The sequence below is a fragment of the Tupaia chinensis genome, unplaced genomic scaffold (genome assembly GCF_000334495.1).
Source record: "Tupaia chinensis unplaced genomic scaffold, TupChi_1.0 Scaffold146140_1, whole genome shotgun sequence".
Classification (NCBI taxonomy): Eukaryota; Metazoa; Chordata; class Mammalia; order Scandentia; family Tupaiidae; genus Tupaia; species Tupaia belangeri.
The window spans coordinates 2,285,489-2,286,444 of NW_006205995.1; the positions used below are offsets into that span (position 1 = coordinate 2,285,489).

General features: G+C 48.8%; 1 protein-coding gene across 1 annotated transcript in view; it reads right to left on the bottom strand.

The window, feature by feature from the left end:
* Nucleotides 1–956, bottom strand: part of AP4E1 (adaptor related protein complex 4 subunit epsilon 1) — an 89,489-nt gene that overhangs the window by 67,155 nt on the left and 21,378 nt on the right.

Sequence of the window (956 nt, forward strand, 5' to 3'; positions counted from 1 at the left end):
AACGCATCAGTCCATAATTTCATGACCCCACCACCTCCCCTCACTTCTACAGACTGTTACAGATCCCATGAAGCTTAGAAAAGAGAACTGCTACTTGAAAAACCACAAATCTATAAATCTAAATCACCTTCCACTGCTATCATTTTTCCATATTTAATCTTTAGTAACAGGTAAAAAATGGGGCATTTATTTAAAAAGACCAATTCTGAAATGTGCCTACAATTTCTCTTATCAAAAAGTTGTAAAAATTCCTATTAAAAGTCAGCAGTGGGGGGAACCAGCAGTTAGTGTAATGGCTATGTCGCTGGGCTCCCACGTAGTCGACCGCATTTTGCATCCCGGGCCCAGTGGCTTAAAACTCACGCCAGGCGCGTGTGCGTGCGTGCCCAAGATCCCGAGAGGAGAATGGAGGAGAGGGGATTGCGGCGTGACCATTCCCCCTGGGGGACGATTGCTCGCTTTCTGTCTCTATGTCTCTCTCTGTCTGTCTGGCGAGCCATTAGATGGAGGCCAGACTGAAGGCAAGACCGAGGCCAGCATGGAATTGGGAAAAGCGGGCGGCAGGTGGTGTGGTGGTTAAGGGCAGTGGACTCCCACATGGTCAACCATGGTGTTCGAGTCCCGGACCTGGCAACTTGCTTTCTTGCTTCCCCTAGTGCCCCACCCCGCTCGCCTCGCTCTGTCCCTCTCTGGTCAAATTTAAATAAATAAAATAATTCTTTAAAAAATGTTAGTAGTGGGACTCAGCAGTTAGCGTAATGGCTATGTCGCTGGATTCCCATGTAGTCGACCATGGTTCATGTTCCGGACCCAGTGGCTTAAAACTCAAGCTGGGGGTGTGTGCGTGCGTACCCAAGATTCTGAGAGGAGAACGGAGGAGAAGGGATTGTGGCATGACCATCCCTTCTGGGGGGTGATTTCTCACTTTCTGTCTCTCTGTCTCTCTCTGTCTGTCT